General features: G+C 38.1%; 1 long non-coding RNA gene across 1 annotated transcript in view; it reads left to right on the top strand.

Moving 5' to 3' along the window:
• LOC105511003 overlaps positions 1-1,408 on the top strand; it is a 9,661-nt gene extending 8,253 nt beyond the window's left edge. Inside the window, exon 2 of the long non-coding RNA XR_001001657.1 lies at positions 1,117-1,408. This is a non-coding gene — a long non-coding RNA (uncharacterized LOC105511003). The remainder of the gene's footprint in view (positions 1-1,116) is intronic.
• Positions 1,409-11,592: the final 10,184 nt, after the last annotated feature.

Raw genomic sequence — 11,592 nt, 5'->3', positions numbered from 1 at the left:
GAGTAAAGAGGTAAATAAACTATGGCATAAGGAATACTACTCAACAATAAAAAATGAAGGGACTAGTGACTCACCTAACAACATGGATGACTCTCAAAGGCCCTATGATGTTACGTGAAAGAAGTCAATCTCAAAGGGCTATATACTGTATTATCCCATTTAATGGCGTTCTGGAAAAGGGACATCTTATAGGGATGAAAAACAGATCAGTGGTGGGTGGGGCTGGGGTGGGAGGAGACGTTGGCCACAAAAGGACATATGGGAATTTAGGTGACTAGGGGGTGAGAAAACTGTTCCGTATCTTGATTGAGATGATGATTACACAGCTGTAGGCATTAGAAAAAACTCTCAGAGCTGTGCAACAGAAAGAGTCAATTTTGCTGTATGTAGATTATAACAAAAAAATGTTGAAAATGGTCTGTAGTCTGGAATACATTTTTCAAAAACATGGAATTAAAAGTATATTCTACTCTCATACACTATTTGTTTATATAAATAAATTTGTTCAAAAAAAGGAAATAAAGAAAATAAAATGAATAGTGATTCATGCCTCAAATATCCTATACTTTTAAATAATGGAAACTTAATTGGTAAGTTTTTAGTGCAATATGCATAGTTGGTTACATTATGAATATTTTAAGAATCAAAATTTGTTATAAAGAGTAAGGCTAGGCACAGTGGCTTATGCCTATAATCTCACCACTTCAGGAAGCCAAGACAGGAGATTCACTTGAGGCCAGGAGTTTCAGACCAGGCTGGGCAACAAAGCAAGACCCCCATCTCTACAAAAAATAAAAATTTTCCAGCCATGGTGGCTCATGCTTGTAGTCCCAGCTGCTGCTTGGGATGCTGAAGCAGGAGGATTGCTAGAGCCCAGTAGTTCAAGGCTGCAGGGAGCTATGACCATTCTACTGCACTCTAGGCTATCTGACAGAGCAAGATCTTGTCTCAAAAAATTATGGACAGTGGATTGGGCTTACATTTGATGCAATCTTTGAAAATGCTTTTAACATGAATTTTTATCCATATGAAATGGCTCTAAAATTTTTTTCTGGTAGCTTACCTAATACAAATAAGTGAATATACAGTTCTGAGTGCTGTCTCTTTCTTTTCAAGCTTAAAAATTACATTCCTATCAGCCTTCATGGAGCCATACATTTGTTCTTACAACCTACGTGACATCTCTGCTCCAAAGAGTTCAAGTGTTGCCCCATATAGGCAGAACATTTATTGACTTTAATTTAGGATGCCAGGAGTGACAGTAAACCAACGAGAAGTGGGAGAAAAACTGTTAAAAACTCTCACAACAATGAAAGCCAGTTTGCCACGTTAATATTTATCTTATCAGTGGTTTCCTTGCTGCTTCCCAAGGTCTCTAGTCCACTATTAAAGTTTGCCTATTTGACAATTATTTTCTGCATATCTGTTATGTAAGGTATTGTGCTAAAAATAAACTCAGGATATTGTGGCGAATCGAAAGCCAAAGGAACTATCCTAAAACAGCTCACCATCCTATGGAGGATATATAGATACACAAATTCAGAAAGTATGGCACAATAGTGTCAGAATGATGATGGGAAGCTTCAGGAGCACAAGAGGGGAAGTCAGGGTCACCAAAGGGAGGGGTATAGAACATGGTCAGTAAGAAAAAAACAATTATGAGGGTATAAGCATTAACCTGGTTTATGTCCACTAACTATCTATTCACCAGGTTGATTGAGGAAAACGGGCAGTAAGAGAAGAAAACATGAGTAAAGACTTAAAGGCTTAGAGGTCTCTGGCTTGCTGTAATCTTGTAATTAAAGCTTTGCCACATGATAAAGATTATGCTTGGAAAATATAAAAACTCAGTAAAACTTTTAAAAAATTCACAGCTTGGTTTAATTGATCTGTAGCTATCCATTTGAAGTCATCCAATTGGTGTTAACTGAAAACAGAGAGGCCAAGCTTTATCTAGAGAAAATGCTATCCCTAAATGATATAATTACTTGGTCTTTAATTGGGGAAAATACTTTGGTATTAGAGTGACAGTCTAGAGAACTGAATTTTCACAGAATGTCGTCAGTGGAGTAAAAAGCAAAATGTGATAGTCTTCATAACATTTTTAGCTCTGACATTGTACATTTGAAGCTAGAATCTGACCAGACTGATTTCTGATAGATGCTGTTTTAGAAATAGATAGTTACTCTCTTACTTTTTATGAATTTCCTGCAACAGAAATATCTTGAACATTTAGACATGCCATTTATTTGCATTGAAGCTCATCATTGGTAGAAAAAATATCCATTCATTCAGAAAGTCTTTATTTACTGCCTACAATGCGCTGTAATTCAAAATCCTCATATGTATTATATACTTGAGTAATGACTCTCATCAGTCATATAAAGTCTTAAGATGTACACAAAATTTCTTAACCAGTAGCTTAATTGCTTAGATAAGCTCTCCCTCAGACCTCAAAAGCTATAATAAAATGAGAACTAAAATGTCGCAAAGCTAGCCATATTTTTGATCCGTGCCATTTTTAAGATGGCGTTTCAATAAATATTATTATTTTATCATGCCGTAAATTCACTTCTCTATAACTTTAATAGCTTAGTCATAATTTTATCATACTCAATTTTAGTGAATTTGTATGTCTTTAACCATCAGTATTTGCCCTTCCAAAATATTCATAATAAGTAATTCAGAAATAGAGTCTCCACACCTACAACGATCTGGTCTTCAACAAAGTCGACAAAAATAAACAACGGGGAAAAGGCACGTCAACAAGAAAAAAAAATCCCATCAAAAAGTGAGTTAATGCCATGAATAGACACTTCTCAAAATAAGACATGCAAGCAGCCAAGAAACGTGAAAAAAATGTTCGACATCGCTAATCATCGGAAGGATGAGAATCAAAACCACAATGGGATACCACCTCAAACCAATCAGGATGGCTAGTATCAAAAAGTCAAAAAAATAACAGATGTTGGCAAGGTTGCAGAGAAAAGAGAATGCTTATATACTTGGGTGGAAATGCAAATTAGTTTATCCACTGTGGAAAGCAGCTTGGAGATTTCTGAAAGAATGAAAAATAGAATTGCTACTTGACCTAGCAATCTCGCTACTGGGTACACACTGAAAAGAAAATAAATTCTTCTACCAAAAAGACACCTACACTTGCATCTTCGTCACATCTCTATTCACCATAGCAAAGACATGGAATCACCCATATCTTTGCCCATCATTGGTGGATGCCCATCATTGGTGGATTGGACAAAAGAAATGTGTAGTACATATACGCCATGGAATACTACACAGCCATAAAAAAGAACAAAATCATGTCCTTTGCACCAACGTGGATGCAGCTGGAGGCCGTTATCCTAAGTGAATTAACACAGAAACAGCCAAATACTGCAAGTTCTCACTTTTAAGTGGGCGCTAAATATTGGGTACACAGAGGCACAAAGATGAGAACAATAAACACAGAAGATTCCAAAAGGGAGGAGGGAAAGGGGGGGGAAGAATTGAAAAACTATGTACTGGGTACTATGTTTACTGTTTGGGCAATTCTTCTACAGCTTTTTAGCTAGAAACCATTTATTCGGGTCCTCATTTCTCCTCTGCAGTGATGCAGCATGGGGCTGTGTGAGATATCCTTTCATGTGGATAATGTATTGCTTTGGCAGAAGAAAGCACTCCTACAATAAATCCTCTACGTGAGCTGCTCCATAAGGAACTTGAAAAACTGGGCAAAATAATGCAAGAAGCAAGCATGAAACTTGAAGCCGTTATCACTGCCAACACACAGTTAAATACATGAAATCACTACCAAGTATGTCTGCCCAAGCCAGCCAGTGGACCAACTGCTCACTCTCTGTCTTTTATTTGTATAAGCCAAGACAAAAACACATGAAAAAACATCTCACCTTTACGTTTATAAGGCAAGAACAGAGGACAAGAAAAAGGTAATTTTTGACAAATATTCGCTATTTATTTTGGGTAGTTATTGTTAACTCTTAGAAGTTAAATCAAAAGAAATGTGGGATTCCACCTGTCTTGGGCAGGGCTAGGGAATGTTCTTCCTCATTTTCATTATATCCTCGTTGAAGCTACACACCCCACGTCCTCAATTTTCATTACATATATGTCACGCAGCTCCAGAACTGAACCTTGCAGTAGCCAGAGAAGCAGCATGTTGCGAGAGACTCACTGATGGGCAATTGCTTCATTACCTCCTCCCCACTCAATAACTACAGAGATTTTGTTCAAGTCCACTCTGTAAATGTAACAGTTACAGATTGGTACCCAACTTAATTCAGTGCTAACGCCCTCTACAAATCTGCTTAGAAATCTTGACTGGTTCTGAACGTACATATCGTAGTCCTTAAGTCCCACTAGGACTACGAACTTGACGTACAGAATGAAATGTATTCCTCATCTGCAACTCCTGCCCTCATTTCCACATCTACAATAGTCTCCATCGATCCCATGTTGTTTCTTAGAAAACTGGGTAGAGGATAGTGCCTGCTGCAGGGAAGATGGCTGAGCTCCATTCAGAGGCTCTTGTCATGTTGTATGCCCATCCACAAGCTTCAGTGGACTTTGTTTCACATTGCTTGCACCTGTGACTCCATTCAGAAGACTGATCTTGGGCAACTGGAGCCACTTTGCTGCCCAGGAAGTCAGAAGCACCTGGGAACTTACAGCCTTCAAGGATGACCAACAAATCTAGTTTATTTAAGACTGAAAGATTTCTCAAGATAATTGAGTGCTGAAAGCAGGATGGTGCCAAGAAGACCGGGACAACTGGTCACCCAATGCACCCCCACACCAAACTCCAAAAATAGACAGCCCTTACCCTCAAATGGGGACAAACTTTTGGGTAAAACTATACCCCAGAGCTCCTTGCAGGACCCAGCTGAGGCTGGCATTTCCTTTGCTTGTCATCTTCCATTCTGCGTCTGGTTTCCTCCCTCTCACCTCCCCATGTCTGCTGGAAATACTTCTTTCATAAGTCTTAGGCACCCATTCTCATCACAGGGGAACATTTCTGGGGATCCCCACTGAGGACACCTGCCTCTCCGTGAATGTTAGAGAATTGCATGATGTATCTACCACTGAAATCCATAAGGCAGTCACCAATTTGATTTCAGCCAAATTTTTGAGCCTCCTCCCCTGAAACAAAACTGATAATGGAAATATTGGCAAGTAGAAAAATTCCTCATCTTGTTGATTGTTTTTGTGTTGTTTCCATAGCCTCAGGTCAACCTGGATGTGGCAGTGATGGCAGCAGAGAGTGAAAGCAGTACTGACGGGCCAAGAAAAAGTAAAAGGAGGAAAATAGAATTTAAATAATAAACTCCAAGTGATCAAGACGTGATTATTTCTTCTACAGTGGGGCTTGAGGGCTATTTTTCCTTAAATAAGACTAAAATCTAGAGTACATTAAAAAAAATTTTTTTTGCTTTACTATGATATGTAGTAATGTATTGATATTATTTATATAGACTTTAAAATATTTTTAGAAACTGTAACTCTGTAAAGTATTAACCTGAACTGGAATGGCCCTCTTTAAAAAATATATAATTTTTTTTTTAAACTCTCCTTCACTGACTTGCTCTTTCAATGAACCACTGAAGTCACTATATGGTGAGGAGCAATTTGCAATAATTTACCAAAATAATAATAAGGTAGTTCTATATCCTGTGTGTTTGATTTTTTTAAAAAAGAGTTTCCCTTTCAGGACCCCATGAATGTACAAGGTTCAAACAAAGTGCGGGACACTAATGAACAGACGGCATTTTCCTGTGCCGGGCCCCTGCACAGAATGACTTCATTCAGGGCTACTGCTCGCGCATGGAAAGTGCTGGTAAAAAATCCCACAGAGTTCAGACGACCTTTTCCTAACTTTCGTTTTTTTGTTTTTTTTCCCCCCCTTGTTTGTCTTTCGGGCCTAAGCCAGGGAAAACATAAATATTCATCAGCTGATATTTGCAGTAGCTGTGAAGTTATGAATGAGGCCATGCGGCTTTCCTCCTATCCGATCCACAGAATGGCAGCTTCTCCACTCAGCTCCCAGCCAAACGACTTTCCGAAATCCCCAAAGTGTACTAGAAGTCTTTTCAAATTCAGTCTTTTTTTTTCCCTTTAATGCTCAAAGCAGGAATGCTGTCTGCTTAATGTTTACCCTAGGATTATAGAAGAAGAAAAAGAAAAACATTGCTTTGCCAAGTTTTAAACTTTCAGATGCCTTGACGTAACAGGCAAATGTGCTAGCAGCTCAAAATATTGGTAGTATATACCAATGGATATGATAGTGTCAGGGTTTTTTAATATCAAATACTAGACAGATACCTGAGGCATTTATTGTGTGAAGAGCAGAGGAGAAAAAAAAAAAAAAAAAACATTGGTTTGATCTGGTTCTACCACTTTGTTCACTTCTGGACAGCTGTTAGAGAGAGATGTTGGAAAACACTTTTGAATAAGATTTCAGATAAGTCCTCGATGAGATATAAAAAGAATGAAAATTGTGCCTGCCATAGGGTCTGGGATGGAGCTGGTCTTTCTGTAGTCCAGATTCCTCACAAATTAATGCTTTAAAGTCTGGAATCTTGTCATCTTCCGGGGTCTGTCACTCAAATAAAACTTTAATAGAAGGTGAATTGTGAATGGAAGAGACTGTAGGGTAACAAACACAAATAGCCATCAGTGTCTGGGAACAAACAAAACCTGTTCTGGGCTCAGCATAACCATATGTCTTTGAACTTCCTGGATCTGGTTCCTGTAACACAGAGGTCTGAAGAACCACCTTCAGACAGAGGAGGCATATTTGAAAGTGGTGGTAAAGACTTTGTCGACAACACTTCTGAAAATAGCATTGTGCCAAGAGGCAACAAGTGATGAGTAACACTGAGAATGCAATTGTGGAACAAATTGATTCAAACAGTACTACAGCCTCCTCTCAAGCATTCATTTCTACAGATGACTGCTGGACTGCTTGGTGAATCCACAAGTAACCAGGATTGTGGCACAACTTTTGATACCAGGGAGAAGTTTGTGATTCTAACAGAAAATGACTTTCAAATAATATTTTTAAAATGTCTAATTGCAAAATAAAAAAAGGAACAGCAAAAATGTCAACAACGCAACAGCTAATTAATCTCCAATTATTAGTGAACATAAACAGTGAGACATGTTTTTATAGGTAAAGAATACATGTGTCAATGTCCAATATTCTCCTTTTGACTTTGTTCATCAGTATGTTTTATACCAAGCTCAATATCTGGTCCCTCCTTGTCTCTGTAGAAATGTTACCTACGTGATGGGTTTATTGGGTAATTTTAGGGTTGGAAGATTATTTGTAAGAAGTGTCACTAAGTACAAGGTCTTACTTGGCGAAATATTCTTAGGACTATTCTCTAGTTTTGAATTTTACTTCACTATTGCAGATCAGGATCTCTTACAATCATTGTTCTGTATTTTTTATGGGGTTAGCCATATTACCTATACCTGACAGTGGAAATAATTCTCTAAACCACCAAACCAAAGAGATGAAGAAAAGGGTCTCAGGTGTTCAAATAAGGACGAGTTCCCAGACTGGCAAGAGAGCTGACTAGAACAAATGCTTGTGGTTTGGTTGCTGTATCTTTCTCCATTCTGGAGCAGCCTTGCCAGGGCCAGAATGGAAGCCAGAGGCCAGTGCTCAATTGTGTTCTCCTTGGCTCCAACCCTCACCAGAATAAGGCCTGATGAAGAGCTATGGGACAGTGGCAAAGGCCATGACCTTCTGCAGGAAAAACTGGGCAACATACAGGAGTGATGGATTGTCAAGCAAGTCCAGAGACATTTGGGAGGCCAGCTGAGTTAGCATAGGCAGAAAAATATTTCCTCTCCCTCTATTCCTCGCACAGGGCTGAGTATTTTGAGCTAGAAGTAGCAGAGAGCAGAATTAGTTGTCCATCCTTCTCTATGAAACTCATTTTGCAAATCACATCAGATCACAATGTCAAAAAGCATTCCAGTTTGATACTCATTACACTTATGTTATCAGAGAAGAAAGTCACCTGGTTCAAAAGTGGCCCATAAAATCTTGTTTACAAGCAATTCTATGTTTTGATCTTGGACAGAAGTAAACAAAATCTCACATTTGGTGATTTTTCTTTGTTTTGAAAGGGATAGTTACATGTTAAAGACCACTACCTAAGTTATATATTTTTTTCATCCTTCTGCCTTCTCTGGAAATACTGCATTTTCCCCCATGAATACCTCCCCTGTTCAAATGCACAGCTAGAGTCTTCAACAAGACAAGAGAACATTGGATACCCAGAATCAGATTATTTGATGCATACCACAAGTATAGCTCATCAATGCGGCCTATGTAATTTATAACCTAAATTGAGAGATTTTTGACAGTGAACAGGGCATTATTAATTACACTGGAGAGAATAGAATCAAATAAGTATTTAAATGCTGAAATCTATACTTGAGAAAATCATACTTTCATATTATAATATTCCCTGTTTATTTCTGTTATGAAAATTAAGCACATTTTTACAATAGCAGTTTATGATCATGAAAAATTCTTATAAAATCAGTGTTCTTAAAATTTTCCATTAAATATTGTGATTTTACATTTTCTCAATGGCATACTTCTAAGTCTTTGCTATACTTGATTATAAGCATAGAATGTTAGAGTTAGTTCTTTAAAAAGTCAATAATATCCATGACAAATGTTTATTACTTAAGTTAACAAATATTTACTGAGGCCAGGCGCGGTGGCTCAAGCCTGTAATCCCAGCACTTTGGGAGGCCCAGATGGGTGGATCAGGAGGTCAGGAAATCGAGACCATTCTGGTTAACACGGTGAAACCCCGTCTCTACTAAAAAATACAAAAAAACTAGCCGGGTGAGGTGGCGGGCGCCTGTAGTCCCAGCTACTCGGGAGGCTGAGGCAGGAGAATGGCTTGAACCTGGGAGGTGGGGCTTGCAGTGAGCTGAGATCCGGCCACTGCACTCCAGCCTGGGCTGGGCGACAGAGCGAGACTCCGTCTCCAAAAAACAAACAAACAAACAAAAACAAACAAATATTTACTGAATACCTATAATTTTTATGCAAGGTATTGGTAAGACAGCAAAAAAGATACATTTCCTCCCTTCATGAAAATGGCAGTCTAGTTTCTAGCACTATTTCCTCGTCTTTTTTCTATATTGATGTTTCTTCCATTCTTAGGACAGCATTAAGTTTACTCATATGTCTACTTAAGAGCATGTAAGAAAGTAAAGATCATCACATGTCCACCCCAAGACTAGAATGCATTCTACAAGCATGACTTGATTTTCAGGCATCTTTCCCACATGCTTTCTCCCCCTTGAAAGCTTTCAGTGTGGCCAGAATTGGAGGCAATGCCACATAAGAAGACAGACGCCACTGAAGGATGATCTTTCTATTGTTCCAGACACTGTATTTCTGTTACCAAAGTGCAGAGCAGAAAACAATGTGCCCTGACAGAAAGAGCTGTTTGTCAGGAGTCCAAAGACTTGGAAGGCAGCTCTTACCCCAATACTCATCAGGGAATGACCTCAGTGCTCAGAGAAATATCTAATGGCATCTGGACAACCTCTAGAAAATTATAGGTTGTGTCCAAAAACTTCCACCCTTGCAAACTTTCCTGTCACTCTCTATAGGAAACTGCCTACAAGTTTTTAAAAATAGTATATTGCTTTAACAATTGACATCCTATCATGTGATAGCAGAGGACAGGCATAATTATTGATTTTAGTAAATGCTTTAATAGAGTAGACAAATTCTGATTATGAACATTTTCTGATATGGGCCAATATTTCTGAGTTTCAGATGAATTTAGACTGGAAAATAATGTTGGCTTTTATATTGAATAGACTACTAAGAATACCTGATTTATGCTTTAATTCCTGAACAAGAGTCAAAAAGACAGAATAGTCAGGAGTACATAAAATAAATTATAATTGATAGGAGAGTTAGATTCTTGCAGGATGAGTCCTATTTTGTTGTTATTTTTGTTGCAGCTGTATCATCTCTCATTTCCCCTTCTATTGGGCAAGGTAGAAGACATTAGAGGATCATGTAAACCTTCATCGTCAGGAAGGTTTGAATAAGCAATAGGAATGTAAATATTTGTGAAAACAACTAGAGACTGAATAGTTGTAATTGATTCATCATATATAATTTTAATTAACATTTAAAATATGTTATTATTTTATTAACCTGAAGCCTTGAAGAATTTTGGAAGTGGGAGTGTTAACAAAGAGGACGTTTAGTAGAGGAGGGAGAGATTCTCATTCCTGAACTTCTGGAAAAAAGACATCTCTCCAATGGGGAGGCAGTTTGGACATTAACCTCCCATATCCTTTTAACCACTCCCTTCCAGAGAAAGGCCCAAAACTGTGGGGAGTGCTTTGCTTTCTGCAGACTTTCTTTATGTGTTTATTTGCTTGCACTTGCATCATTTTCTCCATCATTTGCCTGCCCAATAAAGGATGGACAAGAGATGGCAAAAGAGTTCAAAGCCAAACAAATAATTCTGGATAAATTGTTAACAGACCTGGAATAAGAAGAGCCAAGAAAAATTTAGCTAAAATAAGATTTTGGGAGAAAATCTGTGTATTTCATTTAGATTGTGTTTACATGACAACAACGTATCTGATTAACTCAGTGGAAAGTAGGCAAATTGTTTATGCAGTTATGTAGACAAAACAGTTGCGTCAGTGATTACCTTTTCAAGTTGTGGATTCTGGCTTTCTTATACACTGCCCTGCCCATAATGACGAATTTATAATAACTGCATAAACTAAATTTTTTGATAGATTAACATTTTACTAATTTCTGAGCCTTCCAATATTTTTTGTGGTTTTGTCCAGTTGTTGGTCGTGGTGCTTATTTATTTATTTACTTAGTCATATATGTGGCTGGGAATCTTGGAAACAGTGGATGTTAGCTTTATTAAGTCAAATAATTGAAGAACTTTTAAAAAGAGTTTCTTCCTGACTACTTTTGTGGTATATTAAAACCAAAATATTATTACTTAAAACAGGGATGTTCACACCATGACATATATCATATAAAATTACTATTATTCAGAAATTCTCAAAAGAAAACTTGAAAGATATTGCTCTTTAGTATTGCAACTAGATAGTATGGTTATAGTACCAACTAATATTCAAACGAAAGTTCAAACCAACCCCTCTGTTGGGTGTTGCTATGGTTTGACTGTGTCCCCACCCAAATCTTATCTTGAATTCCCACATGTTGTGAGAGGGACCCGGTGGGGGGCAATTGAATCATGGGGGTGGGTCTTTCCCATGCTGTTCTCATGATAGCGAGTAAGTCTCATGAGATCTGACAGTATTATAAGGAGGAGTTTCCCTGCCCAATCTCCCTCTTTGCCTGCGCCATCCACATGAGACATGACTTGCTCCTCCTTGCTTTCTGCCATGAGTGTGAGGCTTCCCCAGCCATGTGGAACTGTAAGTCCAATTAAACCTCTCTCTTTTGTAAATTGCCAAGTCTCAGGTATGTATTTATTAGCAGCGTGAAAACGGACTAATACAGGTATATACCCAAAAGAAAGGAAA

The sequence above is a fragment of the Colobus angolensis genome, unplaced genomic scaffold (genome assembly GCF_000951035.1).
Source record: "Colobus angolensis palliatus isolate OR3802 unplaced genomic scaffold, Cang.pa_1.0 Scaffold197, whole genome shotgun sequence".
Taxonomy (NCBI): domain Eukaryota; kingdom Metazoa; phylum Chordata; class Mammalia; order Primates; family Cercopithecidae; genus Colobus; species Colobus angolensis.
The sequence above is the reverse complement of the archived record's forward strand: the minus strand, read 5'-3'. Positions and strand labels throughout refer to the sequence as shown.